Below are 22,169 nucleotides of genomic sequence, written 5' to 3'. Positions count from 1 at the left end.
GTAGTTAAAGTTGAATTTTAAAGTTCTGAAGCACCCTATATTAATATTTGCGAACATTTTTATAAAACAATATAAAATATTTTATTGAGCAGTATAAACATAAAACATTATTTAGATTCCTAGTATATTGAGGCAACTGGAGCTTTTCAAAAGAAAAAATAAACAACGAAAACAAAAAAAGGTGGCAACTAAGAAGAAAAATAGTATAAATGAAAAAAGAACTAAACCATTTACTGTTATTTTTTTTTAAATATAGAAATATATATAGATACATACTGACTTACTTATCTATTATATTATAACAGTATTTATTTGTTGTCAATGACATTTTGCCCTCCAAATGGAATATGAATTTCAAAAAGAGTACACAAAAAACATCGAAAAGTTACAAGAAAAAAAATTTTTTTTTTATAAGAATTTAAAAATAAGGAAAAATCACTAAAAAAAAAAATAAATTTACTTTAAAAATTTATTTGTAGCAAACAAAAATAATGTATAATATTGTATTATTCATATACACACACACACACGTCAATCTTTTATACCCTAGCTTTAATACACCAGTGTAACACGCTGTACACCAGTACAGAATTTGATTTTCCGATTCTTCTCCCTTCTCGTTGTTTAAAAAACAAATTCTCTTTATGTTTTCTTTTTTCAGATATTCCTTTGAATATTTTTAGGCGAAAGCACGATTGTGAGAATTTTCAGCAATAATAAACCAACCGTAACATTCCATTATCTTCTTGGTCTAATAATATACCAATGGTATATCTATAATTTAACATAAATAACGAACTAAAAAGTAGGTAGGTAACTATTTTGTTGCACAAGATACATACATATACGTATATATATAATATTATCAATGTGCATAATATTTTTAGGTATTTTGAAAGTAAAGAAATTGTGGAATACAAATTTAAAAATGTACAGGATTTGAAATTAAAATTAATGGAATTTTCCAATTCAACTCTTGATGGATTTAGATTGTTACATTTAAAGTTTGAAATAGTTTACTATCTTGTGTTCTTTTGTTTCTATTTTATTTTCTACTTTATTTGTTGTTTTGATTTTTTTTTGCTTTTGTTTGCCTTCTTTTACCATTTTCAATTTTTATTTTAAGGATTTAATTCAATTACATTTTCCTTGTCTACTTTTAGAACAGGAAATATTTTTATGTAGTCGTAATTATTTGTATATTTTAGATGTAGAAATAAATTTAAAATAATGTTAAATATCCGTCGTTTTTTACAATTAACCATTTATTTTTGTTATTTTTTTTTCAGTTATTTAATTAATTCATTTACATAAGAAATTAATTGTACCATATTATACAAGTAAAGTTGGCTATCATGCTTTATAGTTAGTTACAATAATCAATATTTTCAAATGATTCTTTTGGAATAAATTTTAGTTCTTTATTATTATAGGTAGGCTCAGTTGGCAATATTATATAATATATAAATCTAATGTATATGTAGATATTAATAAAATATTTTCATTGTTTATTAAAAAAATTAATATAAAAATTTCTCATGGAAAGTATATAATAGTGGTTTTCACGGACACATACAGTAATAACAAGAAAAAAAATTGAGATTTTCCAGCAACTAGTGAACGACTGATTGAAAACCTTCGATGAAAAATTGTAAAATGTGAAATAACAATTCTCACTTGCATACCATGTTGTCAGATATCGTTTGAGTTTCTCAATAAAAAAAACTCTTTGCTCTCAATTAATAATTTAGTATGAAATAAAAAATTAAAAAAAAATTATTTCCGTTCTACTAATTTAATAATTATTGATTTAATATTAATGATTTATGTCATACTTATTTCAGTGTGCGAAATGGAGTGAAAGTTAGCATCATTGAAACAAAAAAACAATGATTTTGTTTAAGTTCTTATTCTTTGGCAACTTTCTTTAGACTCCGCTGATTGTTATAATAAATTACAATATAGTACAATATAGTATTTTAAAATATATTGAGAGTAATGATGGTTTAATGTGTTGAATCGATAGAGCATTCTCATATTTATTCTTTCGATAAATAATTAAATTTAATGTATAATTGAACGTTAATATAAAAGTGACATTGTCATTAAACAATAAAATGTGATCACCTAACTTCGTCACAATAGATCGTATTCCACTGGTTAGCATTAAATTGTTAAGTGTAATGAAAATCGAAATTAATGGAAGACAAAGCATACTCGTATTACAATATATTGATACCTACTCTATTTGGAAAAAGTAATTATTCTCACAGAGATTAATAACTAGTTATGACAGCACACATTGCACGCGATAGTCCCATTGAAAATATTTTTTTTATATTAATTCTTTAACAATACCTTTTGGATGTAACATTAAAATATATGTTTTATATAAATATCTTTTTAGCAATTTCCAAAAATTTTTTGAAAAAAAGTGCTTATTAGTTTACTAAGTACTCTGTCCGTCCGTCCGTGAACACTTTTTTTGTTTGCAAAACTTCTACACCCTTGAAGATAGAAAGCTGAAATTTAATACTTATATAGATCTTTACTAGAAACTTATTTCCGCAGAACAAAATTTTTACCTATCTCCCCCGTCTAGAAGTTATACCCCCGCAAATCCCTAAAAATGGCTTTTTTAACTATCTGTTGCAATGAAACCATAAGCATTTTTGAAATTTTGCAAACGCAGAAAGGCAGCTTTCTCTAGCGCAGTATACTATAGTTAAACTTTACAAAAAAAAAAATGGCTGTTCAAATTTACCGTTATCTAAAGTCCTTTTTTCCAAATTTATGATGTCGTTTTTCTTCTAGACCCCAACCTGTAGAAGCTTGAAATTTTAGGGGCTTTTAGACTTTAACCAATTTATTTCGTTAGAAGAAATTTTTTTTCCATTTCCTCCCCCTCTCAAGTTATCGCCTCTGAAATTTGTAAAATTTGAATTTTTGACACCTTATATTTCTGAAACCGCAAACTTTTTCAAATTCTTATAAACGCAAAAAGCTAACGGTAAATTCCATGACATTGAAAAATATAATTATTTTTCTTAACTCACACAATTAAAACTTAAAATCGAGCATTATGTTAACCCCACTTTATATTAATTTTTGCTTCATTTTAAAGACTGCATGTATGCATCATTCTAAATACATGCAATGCTAGAAATAGTTTTGTATATGAATGAAAATAATTTTAATAGTGTGATAGGTATACATAGACTGTATTTAAAAGCAAAATTTTCACTTTTTGAAGGGAAAAGTGCTACAATACAAACCATTGGTTTGACCCTACTTTATTTTAATTTAAGTAAGTCTTTTCTTACAATTTTAATAATCTAAATATTCTCAGAAATGAAAAATATTTTTCAGGTCAAATACTTTTTCAATTATTCTTAAGTTTAAATCATTACCTTGATTTTGTGTTTCAACATTATTGAACGATACATCAGAAATTCATAACTTTATGCAAACAATAACTTCAATTTCGGGCAGCGCATATATAAACGAAATTCATTGTTTTTTATTACGTACGAAAAAAAAAAAATCAAAAAATTTAAAGAAACCCAATTTAAGTATTTATGTAAAACCATAAAACCCTTTAATATATAAATATTTTATCATGATCACGCAAAATACTAAGAAACAAATAAATTTTCGAAATGTGTAGAATGTAGACACAAATCATCCAATTATGTGACAAAATATTTTGGCTAGACCCAATAAAATTCTTTAAATTTTATAAATCTTAACGTATGGAATTTCAATATGTGTATAGAAAAAAAAAAAAAAAAAACAAAAAAAAACATTAGAAACTTCAAGTTTCCCTTTTTTTTTTAAATATATTTGCGTCTCTTTCTTCCCATTAAAATATTTTCCATCTAAAATGGAAGTAAGTTTCCAAAAAAAAAATATCAACTAATTTCTTTCCGATTTTTGTAACTTTGTTATTTTTTTTTTTTTTGTACGTTTGTTTTATTTTCTCCAAGTACAATGAGATATAAACATTTCACTAAATCAATAAGAATAAGAGCAACACGTTAAAAATCCATTATTTATGTACAAAAGTAGAAATAGAAAGCGATAAACGAGAATTTCTTTTCTAAAAACTAAAGAAGAAAATGGATACGAAAGGAAATAAATTTAAAAAAAAAAACATTAAAAATCACAAAAAAACAAGAAACGCTCTAAAAAGTTTTAAGATTGCAAGTGACTAGGTTCTAATACCAATGTGAATATTGGTAACTAATCAGAACATTATAATGATAGTTGATATATTATGGAAGAGAAATATTTTCATCAATGTTAAAAGGATGAAAAAAAAACAAATCAAAAAGGAAAAAATAATAATACCAACTGTCGAGGAAAGTAAATCGTCCTTAAGTCCATTTTGATTTTAAAATAAAGACGAACCTTTATAATCCTGTTTCTCAGGAATACCTTTTTTTCTTTGCTATTTTTTTTTTTGTATTCTTACTGATTTCGTTTCTATTTTAGAGTGTCTTAAAAACAAAAATATAACGATTTACTATATGTATGTATGTGTATGTTACATAAAATGTTTTATATCGTGTTTTTAATAGTAAAATGCTATATTTTGACTGTCGAATAAAACTGAATAAATGAGAATTAGAAAAGAAAAAACAATATTATCTAAAATATCCTTTTCTGTTAACACATTATACATTTTTAGTTGTCATTTCAATTTTCAAATAAAATTAAAAGGTATTATACATTTGATCAATTTTAGTTACTCAAAAAAATTGAAAAATTGAATAATTTTTTGAAAAGTTTAAAAATATTTGTAAATTTATTTTTAATTTCTAATCAGTCTTATTCTACAGCAAGTGCGGATTTTTAATTGTCATTTTCTCAATACTAAAATAAGCTGGCTGTTTTTAATAAAAATCTAAGTATATTTTCTAAATTTTAAGTATATTTTTTAAAAAAATTTCATTCCTTATAAAAAAATAGGGATAAACTGTTGAAAAAATTCTTCAGAGTTCAAGATTACGCACGTGCGGTACGAATAAAAAATAAGTTGCTTTTGTTTTATTCGTTCTGAATTCAACATTATTTTTAATGTCAAAACCAAAATTTAATCCACTTGGTTGTAATTTTTTATTTCAAAATACGTTCTCATCACAAAAGGATGTTTTTCATACCAATTTACATAATTCTTTTAAAGCAATTAATAAGATATTATCAAAAAATGTCATATAAAGTAATACAGGTGCATATGTGAAATATAGAGAAATCAAAATCAATAATTTCGAAATCAAAAGAATAAATTCAATTTTTAGCACAACTAGAAATAATCAAAAAAGCACTTAAGTCTGGCCTATACAAAAGTTAATTGATATCCTCGCATTAGTGAATGAAATTAAAATTGAAATTTATGAAACTTCTACAAAAAAATATTTACTTTTCGGAATTTTAAAATTTTTCGAAAATTTAACTTTATATTTATGCAGTTGGTTTAATTTTAAATGTTTCAAAGACATTTTGAGAAAACCAAATTGTTTTTCTGACTTTCAGAAATCAGTTTCAGTTTGTTTTATATAGAATTTATTGTTTTGCTTCAACGATAGATCGTATTTTTTTAAATTTTCTTAACATTCCATTCTTAAAACAAAATTTTACTTCAAAATAATAGGGCAATCAATTGCATAATACTTCAAAAATAATAGGGTAATCATTGATAGAATTGTAATCACTGTAATCATTCATTAATATTATAGCTCCAGTTTTAAATCGAAAATCAAATTGTTTTCAAAATACAAATATCCTATAATTTTCTTGCACAACTATATGCAATATAAAATTTAAGTATATTTTTCATATGTTTAAAGGATGATTCAACTTTGAGACAAAACGATGTGGACACCAGATTTAAGTGATTTATCACCATTTTGTTTTAAGTTCCTTAAATTGGAAAGTAAAATAATAAGAAAAAACAAGAGAAATTTGTGAAAAACTATTCATGTCTGTTAACTTAAATATTTATATATGTATGTAAGTGTATGCACCCAAAAATATTACGTGTGAAAGTTCGCATTTACTCGCCTTTAGGGAATAATTTTCAACAAATTTTATTTATATTATCCCCAGATTTATATTGGTATTAAAGATAATATCTATATTAGATTTGAAATTTCATTTAAATTAATTGTTTTATATTTCGCATTTAAGTATTGCAAAAACTACCAAGGCTCATATAATGAAGAGAAGGTTAAAAAAAAAAGGTTAAGCTGTTCGTTTTTTTGGAATGATATGTTTAATTAAATTAAAAGTAATTAAATTATATAGATGCATTAATATAAATAAGAATGCTAAATATATATTGATACTTTTAATCAACTAATAAGATACTGAGTGAGGATTTTCCTTCGTATACCAATTTTAATGTTAATTATTAATGATAAATAAAATTTTTATTCCCCTATTTAATCACATTTGAGACCCAAGTTTTCAACGCTTTCGAAAAGTATTTTAATTCACTCAAAATATTTTAATGATCATTTGATGCAAATTTTATAGTACTTCGAAATTTCGTACTGAAAGTATTCAAAACTCTTATTGAAAAACATTTCCAAATTTGCATAGGTATCTGAAAAAAATAACTTCTGTAAAAACAAATTTTTAAGATTTGTGTTCTCAAAAATATCTTAGTAATATTAAAGATTAAATTTTTTATTCAACTTTTTAGTTTTCAAAACCATTTTTTGGTGACTTTTCCTTTTTGGTATTTCTGCATTGCTGCTAGGTAATGATATTAATAAATATTAAATCACCTTCCCATAAACAAGTATCAGACATTTGCAGTTTATCGATTTGAGAAACCATTGCTTCACCGTTATTGATTGAAATATGATTGTTATAATACACAATAAGTTCAAAAATTATCAGCTATTAAAATATATAGATTCAAACTCAAGAAGAAATATCCAAAGTTGATAAAACCTTAAAATATTCTCATTAAAAATAAAAATTTATGTTTACCATGTCTTATTATGTAGCCCTTTTAAAAGAAATGTGGGGTTGTTTTCCTTATACATTTTTCATAATCGTATAATAAAATAAAATTTCAAATAAAAAATGAAATTGAAATATTAATTATATATGAAAGCTGCTACTTGACACAAAAATATTTCACACAATTTTTACAATATTTTCTTCTTTGAACTTACTAATCCAATTAAATTGCAAAAAAAAAAATATACATATACCTATATTTTTAGATCTAATTTTCTACACAAAAAAAAACTAAGTACTTCAAAATTTTTTAATATGAGGTTTACCGTTCAGTAATCAGGAATTATTAACTTTGTGTTATAAGTGTTATACACTTGCTTATTTTAGCTTCAATAATTTAGAAAATAATTTCTTGAAAAAAAACTCCTTTCAATTGAATTGAAAATTTTATTACTTCCTTAATATATTGGAGGAGAAAGTTGGGAAATAAAACGTAAAATTCAATTCAATTATTAAGGAATTCAATAATCATTGATTTGTTACACAAAAACAAATATCAAAATATCTTAAAATAAAGTGCAATATAAAACTATATCAAATTAATATATGTAGGTCATACCGATTTAATTGGGAGTCAGACGAAAATATTATAAGTTTTGTGTATAAATATTTAAAGTTAAGTATTCAATTTGATAAGAAGTAAAATAAGAAATTCTTAAGTTCTTATTTTCTCTTACCCGTGGAAATAAAATGTTTTCCATTGATTCCTCTTCTGGAATCTCATACCAATCAAATGATATTTTATGCTGTTAGTATGTTCAAATTAAATTTTTTCTTATTATCACAAGATTTTTCTTCTAAATATTCCAAATTATTTTCAAATTTTTCTTGGATGCGCACCGTCTAAAAAACAACGCTTCAACAAAATGCAACTTTAATGTCTGGCTACTGTTTTTGTTTAAGTAATAGATCTAGTAGGAAATAGAACCTAGATTATTAGAAGTCTTAAACATTACATTTGAAAATTAAAATTCTATACCATTTTAGTTTAATCCTGAAAAAAGAAAACTTTAAAGTAGGACAATAAACTTCAATATTGAAGCTGGTTCAATATATGCACAAAAACGGAGGAATTTATTCATTTGGAAATACTAACAGGTTCGTTCAAGAACGAAGATACAACAGAGTGGATAAAAAATTGGCCGAGTCTAGCAATGGCTAGACATTGTAAACCAGTTATTATTCTGGTTAACTATGAACCTTGACTTAGCAATTAAAGAGTTCTGTAGGAGCAAGAATTTCGTGAGAACCGTATATTCAAATTTGGCTCTTGACGGTACAATGCTTAATCTCATAAAAAGTGGTTAGTTCCGTTAAAAGAGAAAAGATAAAAGACAAAAGAGGTTAAGAGCCATATAAAGAAAGATAATTACACAAATAACATAATATGTGCCAAATTTATCGCAAGCATTATTCTGCATCATAAATTCTCTGCAGCTTTTAACTTAAAAAATATCTTACATTAAAAATGCATTATTAATATCGTAATTACTTTAAATTAAATTTAAATAAAAAATCTCACACTGAAATTTATTATTCTCATTTTAATGTATACTATTCTACATGGAAGTTACATAACTATTCTTATTTTAAAACTAAAATGGAAAATAGTTATTTATCCAAGTTTTATAATTTTAGGAAAAAGAGAACGCTCTAAAATAAATTATATTGAAATCAATTGATACTATATTATGTGTATAACAGGTTGTACCATGTAAATGTAATATGAATTTTATAAAGATAAGATATATTTTATCCTCTACCCGTATTGACTAGCGCTGTTTGTGTGCTCGTATGTAATAACAATCAAAGAGAAAATACAAACATTTTTATATTAAAGAGAACTTGATTTGTATGTGGAAAGTTTTTAACGAATGTTTTTATGTATGTAGGTACATTTATAACTTAAGATTATGATGGCTTTCTAAAAAACTAAGAGAATCAAAAATGCTGAATAAAAGAGCTGAACGAAAATTGTTCAACATTTTCTCTTTTAAAACGTTTTAAGTATGTACATATATATGCATGTGTATTGTTATAATAAATACAGTAAAGTAATAGAAATTAGAATTTAGAAGTTTTAACGAAAGAAAAATATCATGTAGTCAACTGAAAAACCTAAATTTTAATAAAAGAGAATATTCTATTAAAATCAGACTACTTAATAATGTTCTACGCTACCTGTGTAGTTTTTATACATAACGAATTATAAATAGCGAATATATTTAAAATATTGCATACCTTTAGGATGAGCAGTGTTAATATTATGCTTGAAATTATGGAATGAAACAATATTTCTCAATAGATTTCAGTTTTTTTTTTAACTACAAAAGATATATTTGTTAAATGGAAAATGATTTTAGAATTTAGATTTTAGAAATTTAGTAGTAAATTTACTATGTTGTTATTGAAAATTATATCTTTAGAAAAATTGTTTACTTAAATTTCCGTATAGAGAATTATTTGTAGAAAAATGCAGAAAAAATTTAATGTTAGCTTTATAGAAGATCAAAAATGTAATTAATGTCTAATTATAGCAAGTTTTGAAAGTTTATTTTTTTTATTGAGAACATACCAAGGTTTCTTGTATACTGTTATAATTTGAGAGATAATAATTTAAATATATTTAGTTTGTCTACGTTTTAGATATACTCTGATTAATTTGGAGAAAATATTGTGTAGAAGAAAAAATGTATGGCCGTACTTTGTTTAAAGAATATGTGCACCTAATATTATATTGTTATATAGTAATTTCATGTCTATAACTATGTATAAATATTTTATAAATCGAATATTATAATGTTCATATAACAAAAATTCTTGAAACACACAAATATTATTCTTTATGATGACATTGCACTTGTATTTACATAATTATTATATTTTGTATCTTAGATCTATGTATATTTTAATAATGTTATAATAATTACCGTCCTTGGTAATAAAAACTTTTCAACTTTTGGATATTATTCCTAATATGCTCAAGGAAAAAAAAATCATTTTTTCATCTTATAATTTCATCGTTTCATTCTCTTTCGCTTCCTTACTACCTCATTATGGTTGATACTTTTGTATATATAATTTTCCTTATTTCTGACATACGTAGTTATATGCGTATGTCTATGCCTATTATAAACTAAAATGTATAAATTTTTCAATATATTATATTGCAATATATATTATAATATTGTACCATGAGTATATATGTACAAATATTATGGCCTTATAATATGTAAATGAAAATTGTTATGTATTTACAATATTCATTATATGACACTAGGAGCTCACCACCACTATGCTATAAACTATTATGGAAACATTTTAATACATATACTTATATCTACATATGTATATATGTATGTATGAATTAATAAGTAATATACATATGCTTGGCATTAATTTTTTTACATATTTTTTCCCATACTCTTTATAAGTTCTTCTTATATTCTCTGTATTTTTGCGCTTTATAATAATTATATTCATTTTATTTTTCCTTGAGAAACGTCTTGAAAAAAAAATATCGATTTATATTTACATACAAAAACGTACAGTTTTATTGAACTAAAGTTTAGCTCGTCTCTTTAATTATATAAATATTTATACAATATCCTCATTACATAAGGTATACTTATAAATCTATATACATAAACTATCTTCAATTGTTGTATGTAAAATTGTTGTATGTACTCATACAATGCAATTTCCGAATACCATTCAAAAACCCGAGTTATTTCGTTTTTAGGATTTTAATACATTCATGGTACTTGTTGTCAAATTTTTAATACTAAAAGCTAGAAAAAAGTTAACAAATAAGAATGCGTTAAAATGGTTTCTGATGAAAAATGTGAACAAAAAAGATAGGGATAAAATAGGATCCAAAATTGAGCGTTCGTGGGATCTAACATTTTCGACAGGAAATTTTGAATTGAAAAAAATATTGTACTTTATTTTTCCCTCAAAATATGTTGTTGTCAAACAGAAATGATTCCGGACATGTTAACTTCATCTTAATTTGACTAGCTTAGTGGTGGAAGACATAAACATCATTAAACAAATGTTCCAAGTGAAATTAAAATCACTTTGGTGTCCTCGAAATATTATGTACATTTGTTTCCTGTCTTCATATTATAATTTGCGTAACAATTCACGGATAATATGTTTGCACAATGCTTCTATAATAATAAAATCAAGTATGTAGGTAATTGTTAGTTTTAAATTAAAGATTACCTAACCAAAAACATTTTAATGGTATTGTTGCCAAAACGAGACCACGAGATAAATTTCAGATTTCACGTTGTGTCAAGCCTCTAATTTTACACATTAACTCTACAGGCCCTAACTTCACAAACTCACTTCTTATTAAAAATATGTGGCTAAACATGCATCGCAAATCTCATCTTTTCTTTATGTTATTTTTGTATTAATACTATATAGCCTACATACAAAATTTAACATACAAGATATACATAATTTGTCATGATTTTATACAAAGGGAGACCAAACCAACTAATTACTACACATTATAATACAAATTGTGGCTTTTTCTCCAAAACTGAAGCATTTATATTAAGTTTAAAGTATAAAAGAGCTCTATGACTATTATTGAATATAATTTTTCGCATATTTACAAACTTAAACTAATATTGTTTATACAAAGTATAAACATGTACATGACATACAGAAATCCCGTATCCTTACTAAGGAAAATTTTTTCATATGTGATAATGTACATTCTAATTTAATTAATTATGTAAGTACAAATATATTATGTGTGTTAGTGTTACAAACAAAATTTCCTATAAGATATAATTGTTATTATGATATGGTATAGTATTATTTACATATTTATAAAATCTATGTATATCAAAGTATATATATTACGCTGTAGCTATTGCATATTAGAACATTTGTACAACATCAAATAAAATCGATGACCTTGTTAAAAAATGATTGTACAGAATCTCAGTATCATTAGAATATAACATTTTGAAATCAGAAATATCATTATTATAAAGGCTACAGCAATACATATTTCGATGTGAGAAAGTAAGGCGATCGTATAATAGTAATAAGAGTAATAACAGTTCCAACAGTTTGTGTTCACGATTATTTTACCAATTATATTTTCTACAAAATAAGTTGCTTAAAATTAAGACTTAGTTCATTTTGAGAGGTAAAAATTTAGAAGACGACAGACCGAAATGTTGCTTCTTAAACGGAAATTCTTAAAGGTGTGACTGTTATCTCGCTCTTCTCCTGTCACATTCATTTATGTCACCAAATTTCACTTTCCTTTTTAAAAAAAAGTAAAGTACGTTCTTACGCTTTACTAATTTTAGAGAGCTCATTTAATTAAAAATTTCTGTTCATATATTAATATTACCCATATTTCGATTCAAGTAACCTAATATTTTAAACAGATTCAGTTTAAATTAAAAATTGATTTCGGTTCATGAAAATATTTGCACCTTGTCATTTGACTCATGTCTGAATGATCTTTACGTAAACCAAATATAATGATGGATACATACATTAGCAAACTACTTAAATAATTTCTATGAAAAATTTGCAAACAAATTCATTATTTACCTAATAATTACAGAGTAATATCCTAAATGGTCAAACCTGCATATACTTCCATACATATATTGCGATATAAATTGTGGATACAAAATAACCCATCAAAGAGTAAAAAACATTAAACCAAATAAACAAAAAGTGAGGTCTTAATATGTATGATGACATTTTATCACTTTATATTATTCAGTGAACACATATGGTGCCAGTATTATAATAATTTTTCTCCTTTTCTCTTATAGGTACTTCTGGTTTTCTCAAAAATATATTGTACGCTTCATTAATATTGAGAAGAGAAAAGTGGACATTAAAATTTACTTTTATGTAAATTTTATTTTTTGTTACCTAATATACATATGTAGGCTAATAATTATTATTATGAATTTATATATAACTACGCTCATGAATTTTAACCAATAATTACTTTGTTACTGGAACATTAAGTAGGTCAGTAAAAAATAAACCATATACAATATTATTGAAATTCTTATTAATATTTGAAACGTATACTGCTTACTGCATATTCCAATAGTAGTATTTTAAATGAATTTTGGGAATGTGGAGAAAAAATTTAGCAAAACAAAATTTACAAAAACATTGGATAACAAGAAAACTATTCCGTAGTTTAATCAGAAAAACTGGTTAGGACAAAATGATTCTAGATTAATATTGCATATAATTGCCTTTTTTTCCCACTTTATTTTATTAAAACCTGAACTTCACAAACAAAATCAATGATGACTAAAGAATTCAATCCTGAAATATTCACAAAACTAAATTTCCTTTCCAAATAATCCTTCCCTCCTTTTCCGCTCAAAGTTTAATATAAAAGAATTATAAGCAAACTAAACAAGAGTGTCAACTTAACTTAATAGAACCAAAAAATTTAATATTAAATAAATTAAATTTTTTTTTTATTTGGAAGCTAATTGTTACAATCACTCAAAAGTTACTGAACATAAAAAATTATTAAGAAAAAAATTTATACACATATTTTGAGAAGTTAATGCTCAATATTTGAGGTTAACTTTCATTATTTTTATTATGTGAATGACCAATGACACTTAAGTAAATTGTTTTACTGGCTTTTAAATCTGTAGTTTTCCGAAACCCCAAACAATTACAGACTAACCAGTCGATTTCATTTATTAAATCAAAAAGGAACTTAACAGCCTTATTTTGGTATTAATGGTATTTTTTTGAAGTCATTTTATTTTTCTGCAAAACTCCAAAGATTCAAATTGTTCATTATTAAAGGACGTTATTGGTTTTTCATTCCAAGAGCATTTTCTGATTTTTTTGATTTACTGTTAAAAGCTTATTTTCTGATAATTTATCGAAAACTAAACTGAAAATTTTTCAAGTAGGTATACACAAACATTTATGCAATATGTTAAGTAATTGAAGAAAATGCAACACACAAATTGAACTTTAGTACTTCAGACTACTTGCGCTTTGAAATTGAATTTTTTTGAAAGAAAATTTTCATTTCTATAACATAAAAGATTCAAAGAGTAGCAGAAAGCAAATAAAAAGGCTTTATATTATCAATATTCTGTGACTTTACATATTATAAAAGTTCATAAAATTTTTCTCTTATTTTTTCTAAGTTTAATGAAAATTAGAAATTTTAATATAAAGTAGGCCAAACATATGGAAAAGTCTCAATTGGTATTGCATAACATTCATAAAAACTTTCTTTTTAAAAAAATATTATGGAATTTTAACAAAATTTATGGTTTTGTTCAGTAATTCTGTTGAGAAAAATAAGAAAAAATTTAATTTTTAACTTGAGCTCATAAAATAATTCCAAAAAATTATTTATTTAAATATCTACATACTTTTTTTAAATATATTACATAATTCGAAATTAAATTTAAAGATCAAAAATACAAGGTTAGATTTTAATATTTTTATAAAAATATTCTTTTATGAATCCTCATTAACCCTTTTCATCACAAAAGAAATAATATTATGTATTTCTACATGTGTATGTGTATTTAATTCCTTTAGAATGATTTGAATTCTATATGATGCACCTAACATGTATGGGAAATAGTATGGATTTAATTTACTTTGCATGCGAACGAAATCAGCTTAAACTAATTGTTCAGAGAAATACTTTTATAACTCAAACTTCATTCTGACCAATCATAGAGAAATACTGGATAAGAAGTAGATGGTTTTTCAATATTATCTAACTTTGATAATATGGAAAAAAAACAATAACTTGTGATAAGGTTTTCGCAAGCTACAACTGGCTTATGCATAATGTATATGTGTCGATTTGCTTCACCTGGATTTCGTAATCCATTGCTTTGGTATGAATTAGCCTCGACAACCGTACGAGAGGAGAGCATAATATATTTTATCTGCTTGTTCAGTACATTAGAGGTTACAACTTAGAATGTTATTAATATATTCAATTATGAAAAACGATAGCCTTATTATCTAATGATTTGCAATAAGTGAATGCGGAATAAACGCTTAAACTAGCAAAACCAAAAAAAATCAAATAAAGATCGCAATAATAAAAAACAGAGTAAAATTATTAAAAACCTTAACCCATAAGAGTGAAACAAAGAGTGTTGCTGCCAATCAAAATCTCAAATAGAAACATAATATAGAGATATAGAAAAAACCCATAGAAAAATCGCCAGAGAAATCCATTTTGTAGATTTCAACAGAAAGGTAAATATAATTGTCATTTTGAACATAAGATACAATAGTTCAAGACATTTCAAATGTCTAATATATTTAGTTTTCATATTATACTTGGAACTTAAAAACCAAAAGAAGACATATGTATATAATTAGAACTTTAAAATTTTTTGTACATAAAGAATATTTTAAAACAAACCGCAAAAGTTGTAAAGTTTTACTTTAAAACTTAAAATCTTTGGGGTAAAAGTTTTAGAAGAGGAAAAATAAATACGATAAAAATAAAAACAAAATCAGAATTAAAAATGAGACAAGATTTTTTTAAACATTGATGAATTTTCATTCCTTTAATTCGTAATGAACGCGTTCCATTAGATGATTAAAAATATGATTTCTTTAAAATGTCAACAAAAACAACAGCTCGAAAAACTAAGAGAAATATGTGAATATTAGTCTTTAGTCAACAAACCATGTATGTACATATATATGCATATATATATATGTACAAAATATAAGTAAATTCGCATAAATAATAATATGTCAATTTCTTTGTATAAATAACGAAGGAAAAGTAATAAAGTTGTTAAAACTTCTATAAATTTCGTATATAAAAGAAATTTTTCATATAATTTTGTATCTATGGTAAGTTGGCACATGGGAATAGTTAAATCCAAGAAAAAATTAAACGGAGATGAAAGTTTAACACAAATAATACTATATAATACTATGAATTTATATCTTTTAGAAGTGAACTTTAATAACTCCGTCATTTTCTACTATTAAATACATTAAAAATAATTTCTTTTTTTATACGAGTATATTTATAGTGTAAACAAGCTTAACAGCAATGTATATGTGTGTATCTGCAAAAATATGGATGAATTCTATCGACATTGATTGGAATACATGTGTATGTAAAAAATAAAAGAAAAAATGAATCAGAAAACTATTTTATAAAGTAAATTCAAGAATCGACAAAGTAGTTAGTGAAGATAAGAAAAGGATAATAAATAAAAAATTGAAAGAAGATTTTTGAAAATATCAATCATATAAAAACTATAGGATAACTTCGTAAGATGCCATAGAAAACGAAATTGTAAACTTGAGCTGGGATTTGGGAATTGAAATTTTCAAATGGAAAATTTTTCGTTGTATACAAGCTTTATATTTATACACCATTAAAAAATCTTTTATGAGATTTAAGTTTTAAGAATTACAAATTATAATAAATGCGATTGAATCTTGTCTATTCCTAGAAAAACTTTCTGAAATTACCCAAAAATCAGTAATTTTTAACACTAAAATGGTATTTAGTAGAAAAAATTAGATCATGTTTGTTTTAAAGCTAAATATCATCTTAGCAATTTTCGATTAATTTCGACTGGTATAACAAAAATATAGACTTATATACAAAAACAGACTGCTATATTCAAAAACAGGCCCACGAATTATATGTACCTAACTTACTACATTCAAAAATTGAACGAAATTAAAATCATTTATCTATCAATCAGTTCGGATGATCCAAGATTTTACTAAAATTTATTGTTTTAGAAGAAATATGAAGATTAGTATACCCTAAAAGTATGCAATTTTTTGTATTTTTTTAATTCCTTTAATTTTTGAATCAATACAGACTTTTTTAATAAAAATACCTACTAAGTTTTTTATAAAAAAAGCTACCTAGCTATTAAATTTAGATTTTTTTAAATTTTTGGTAAATTTATTTATAACTTTACATAATGTGAACATAAAGAATGTAAAATAAAATAATGAAGCCACCGCCACAAATTAAGAATTTTACTAAACTATCCACATAGTAATCTATATACATATATATACACATATATTACGTGCTGTGAAATATCATAATATGTAAAGATTATACGAAATTTTAGTATAACATTGAAGAAAAAAACTAAAATATACAAACAATATGACAAACTGTTATTTAACTGATTTTTACCCCGGTCCCTGTATATAAGTAATTTGATATTCAACTTATGCTATTAGTGTTATTATTATTATTACTGGAATAGTAAACATATATGATAAAGAATAAGTATACGTGTTAATGCATATATGTGTGTGTGTAAAAGAATCCAAGTAATTTTTCATAGATAAAAACCAACATTAGTAATTTGAGCTGTATACGGGTATGTTTTGGATGCATGTTAATATTTATGTGTATATATAAGTGTTCATATTATAGTGGATAATATTTTACGATAAGACCATAAATGGGTCCTAGAGGAAACATATTTTTCTATCAAAATTTAAGTGGAAAAAAAATTTTTTTTCCCTTTTTTTTTGTGTTTTTTTATCTTATAGTTTACATCCTTTCACTATCAAATCACTATTGTCTCGTTGCTTTTCTTTTACATTAGTAAAGTCCTTTTTGATTTTGGCTGCTTTTATAGTTTCTTTTTTATGTAGTTGTTAGTTAAGAGAGTTTTATGAATTCTCCATATATTCATCTTTATGTTTTCCTTTTTTACTTTTGACATGGAAAATTTACAATTATTTTCCATTTCTTAAAAATTCTTTTTTTTTTTGTGTTTCTTTTTGTATGTTTCTATAGTTTGTTTTTTTTTCGTAGTTTTTGTATAGTTTCTCTTATACTAATAAAGAAAATGCAATTCTAACCCTATATGAATTTCTGGGTTAGTTTTTGTCTCTTTTTTTGTTGTTTTTTTTTTCTTTTTTTAACAAAATAGCGATTTAATATGAGTGATGGATTTCTATGCTACTGAAGTGTTGAAAATTTACATTAAGGCTTTTACAATATTACTTATGGCAGACATATAAAAATATTATAAACTCTGTGACTTTAAAAATGAAGAAATTAATTATTTTGTTTCGGACACATATAGAGTCATCTAAACACACTATACTGTGTTAAACCAACCCCTTTTAATATATCTTAAGCGAATATTAAATATTTAAAATATTTATGAAAGCATAAAATTATATAAAAGCATATTTTAAAACGTTTTCATTACCGTCTTCTCTTTATGGAGAATAAGACCAAGTAATTAAAAAATGGAATGTCGGCAAAAATAACTTGTATATTTACATACTTATGAGAATTAATTTTTTAAATTGCATTTTTTAAATATTGAAAAAAAAAGGATTTAATATACAATTCATAAGACGTAAGATAAAATTCAAGCATTTGATAAATATGAAAATATAAGCAGTCGAGAAATAAGAAATTATTTGTTCCTATTTGTATCTTACTTATTGAGCGTGTTTAACAAATACGAATTAAACACAACCGTTAATTGACACGCTGTTAAAAATTTCTTATATTCCTCGTCTGTCCCATGCAAAATTTTATTCAAATCAAATTATAAGATGTATGAATAAATTAAAGTCATTGAATTTAAGAGAGCTCTCAAGAGCAGTTTTTAAATTTTCAAGTACAATTTTGATATTTGTTTTCAAGTACAATTTTTGATAATAAAGAACTTCATTAGTTTTTAATAGAGGTTCGAGCTCGAGACCTTGCAAGTAAAAATACCAATTACATTGAAATCTTACCGGAAATCACGCGAACGTTCTACTAACTGAAAACTCTCAGTCAACATGATTTCAATTAGCATAATAAATATAAACAACTACACGTTGTGTTTGTAATTATATTGTTATAATATAATTACAAACATATTGTGTTTGTAATTATAATGTGATAATAACTTTTAATACCAAATCACATTTTTTTTTCAAAGAGGTTTCCGCTAATAATTTTTACTATACATATAATATTGGCTACTTAGTGTACTATGTACTACTATAGTTGGGTACTATAACTCAAATTATATACTTTTAACAATAAAAAATATTGATTCTGTTATCAGATAATACCTGCGCTCATACTATGTCTTTCTCAAAAAAAAAATATTCAAATACGAATCATAAATTATATTTAAAAATTTCTGCAACGCAGTGCATTTTAAAATTCATTAAATATCATTTTAAGAATCATATACACAATTTTTTGACATTATTTTGTCAAGAATAAAATTATTATTCAAACTACAATTCAACAGAATTCACAATAAAAATTTTAACAAATTTTGAATTTTGATTAAAAAGTTGAATTCCCACATTATTAACAAACTTCATAACACTATTAAAAATTTTATAATAATTCCACAATTTCTTATTAATATGAAAATGTATATACGTACATAATTAAATAACTAATCAAAGTGTGATATCTGAGTGTATTCACTTTTAAATTCATTATTATTATGCATATGATGAACAAAACACGAAGTTACCTTGGTATCATTAAATTTGAATTTTATATACATATTTGAATTTTATATAATATATTATATAATATATAAGGAAATAAATTTTTCAGTTCATTTTATTTAAAGTCATGCTCTGCAAATTATCAAGCCATATGTTTATAAACAATTTTAATAATAATGCAACAAGTATGACTAAAAAAATTGTAAAAATATACTCTATACTTAAATTATATGTATATAAGGTGGAAAGGAAAAAATTTTTTGAATTGCATCACGAAAATCTCATTTATTAAGTCAATATAATTTGTCTCCTCTCTTATTACATATAGATACACTACTTACATCTATAAATTTGCAAATTTATATAGTGTCTCTGTGTATGGTTTTCAGGACAAAAACAGAAAACTGAAATAAGATTAAAAGAAAAATGTTTTTTTTTGTTAGCAAAATCTCATTTAAAATGTGAAAGAGTGAAATTTAAAAAAAAAGAAAAAACAGTTTAAAAATTTTACTTAGCAATTTATTCATTCCTTATAATAAAATGTTTTTACAATTCTTTTAACCACAACAGAATATTCTTTTAAAAATAAAGTTATTCATTTATCCTTTTTTTCTTTTGCAGTCATCCCATTTTCTTTTTCCAAATATATGTACCTATATTGGCCCCTTAATCTATCCGATATGTCTGATTTCTTGTAATTTTATCACTTTTTTTTATACATGTCCTATATATGCTTAGTTACAACTTTATTATTATAATCTACAATTATTCTATGATAATATCACATTTTCTGCAACGCTGCATACATAGAAAAATCCATGACCTCAGTTAAATCGTGCTTTGATTTTGAAATTAAGTTGAAAAAAAAAGAACAAAAATCCAAAAAAAAAAACCATTTCCCACTTTTATGCAATTGACAAAATTTTTCATTTCTTTCAGGTTTTCCTTAATATAAGTATGTGATCTGCTTAATGTAGTATAAATGCTATTGGCAAAACCTTAAATTATAAAAATTTCAAATAAAAATAGAATAAGAGAAAAAGAAAATTAAAAATGGAAAATATTCAAAAATTGTCGAATCGATTTTTGAATATTATATTTTATACCATAATATTATCTTTTGAAAAGAATTGGCAAAATCAATTATGAATGAGAGAAAACATAGTAGCTATAGGTACCGATGCATGCAAGAAAAAAAAAATTATCTTCTCTAGTTATGTGTTTTTCATTATAAAATTGTTGAAATCATTATTTTTTCTTTCATTTTTCAAAATTATTAAAATATTTAGTCACAGTTAATATTTAATATGATCACGTATTAAATAGAAAATTCAGTTTCTTTCTCTCTGTTTTAATTGAAAATTAGTAATAAATGAATTAGAAAAGTTCTTACAATTGTTTTTGGAAATTATTTTAGAAACTTATAAAGTTTGATCTCGATTTTATGACAAACAAAAATTGGCAAAACATCAACTGCTGGAAAAAAAACTAAAAAAAGGTTTTTATTTAATTCATATCAAAAAAGGAGTAGAAACCACAACATAATAAATTTATTTGGTAAAAACTGTTTTGCCTTCTAAAATTTCAAAATTTCCGAAAATTTTTGATTAAAAGTTCATGAGAACTAAAAATTTTACAGAAATCTGTTTTCAGAAATTATTTCATTCTATCTAAAATTTTTTAAATTGATCTCAGTAAGAGAAGATGAAAATTATCATGTTTATACTCAGACTATGTTTAGCTTTGTGTATTGTCAAATTGATATGACTGATATTAAGGAAAATTGTTTACGAACATTCACTTACTCACTCATTTAGCAACTAATTTTTTGAATTCAAAAAATTAGATACTTAGTAAGCAAATTTTGACTAATTTCGTAAGTAACGAAAATTGTGTGGTAGTCTGGTATAAAAATATTTAAATTATGAATTTAATTAAAGTAAATTAATTTTAATAAATTTGTAAGAAAATTTTTTTTTTTGTCCTTCTTACACTAAAATTTGTTATCGTATTCTAAAGTAAATGTATAGCTGTATAATAAAACAAATTTAATAAATAAATGCAGACATGCACATGTGCGTTACAGTTTAATTTATATTTACATATTATAAAAGCAACTTAATAAATTTTCTTTAACTAAAATATCTGAAATAACTTTATCTAATCTCTAGGGAGTTATTATATTCCTTTGGATATTACGATAAAATCAACACTAAATTTAAATTGTCCTTAAAACTATATACAAAAACTTCAATTTTATTATGTGCGTATAAATAAATTTAAAAATTATTATGTCACTTTTTTGAAAATCAAAATGAAAAAGGATAAAATATCAACAAAATAAATCCTCAACATTTTATGCTTTTACATGTTGTAATTTTCAATGAAAAAAGTTTATTGCCTTTATTTTTTATGAACGTAAATCATTTTTGTTATTTTCATATTGACGGTTTGATGCTTTTTTCGAACAAGTGCCAAGAACTAGATTTTCAGGAAAATTTCTGTACAATATAAGGTTTTATTGCATGAAAAGCGCTCTCAAAACTTCAATGAAAACTTCCATATTAATTTCAAATATTTAATTTATTATTATTTTATCAAAAATATCTAAAATAAATTCATAAGTCTCATTGGAA

This window comes from Condylostylus longicornis, unplaced genomic scaffold (genome assembly GCF_029603195.1).
Source record: "Condylostylus longicornis isolate FDR11 unplaced genomic scaffold, ASM2960319v2 ptg000004l, whole genome shotgun sequence".
Taxonomy (NCBI): Eukaryota; Metazoa; Arthropoda; class Insecta; order Diptera; family Dolichopodidae; genus Condylostylus; species Condylostylus longicornis.
This window is presented reverse-complemented; position numbering follows the sequence as displayed.